Consider the following 753-nt stretch of genomic DNA (forward strand, 5'->3'; position numbering starts at 1 on the left):
TGTAAATCAATGGATGTGTAACTGATGTGATTCTGCAATCTGTGTATGGGGTGAAGGTGGGAGTTCATAACCCACTTGAATCAAAGTGTGGAATATGATATGTCAAGAAATTTGTAATGTTTTGAACAACCAACAATAAAAAGTTAAAAAAAAATTAAAAAAAAAAATAAATAAAATGTGTGTCTCAGCCTTATAGATTGCCAACAGTGTGAAAAGCATTTAGATTAAGGAATAAGATAACAATGATGGTTGTCCCCAATGATTACATTTTGTTTTGGATATTTTAGTACAGGTAATACTGTATAAAATAAAAAAGCAATAGCTGTTAGAAAATACTTACATTCTTATCAATATTGCAATTCGTATTCTACAATTAAGAACTAAGTTAATCAACTAAGTTAATACAACTAAATCACAAGGTGATATATTGATCAATCACGTGACCAATTTGGTACAGAAATGTACCAAAAAACAGTAGTTTTTTAATATATGGGAATGATTATTTAAGTAATATTGTGAAATAAATATGTCTTCAGGTAGAGTTTCTTTGGGTCTTCTAGATATTGGATCATATGGCAAATAGTTCAACTTCTCCTATTTGTATACCTTTGATTTCCTTTTCTTGTCTAATTGCTCTGGCTAGTGTTTCAAGGACTGTATTGAATAGAATTGATGACAGTGGACAGCCTTGTCTTGTTCCTTATTTCAGAGGAAATACTTTTAGTTTTTATTCATATACTATGATGTTGATTT

Source organism: Marmota marmota, unplaced genomic scaffold (assembly GCF_001458135.2).
Source record: "Marmota marmota marmota unplaced genomic scaffold, marMar, whole genome shotgun sequence".
In the NCBI taxonomy this organism is placed as follows: domain Eukaryota; kingdom Metazoa; phylum Chordata; class Mammalia; order Rodentia; family Sciuridae; genus Marmota; species Marmota marmota.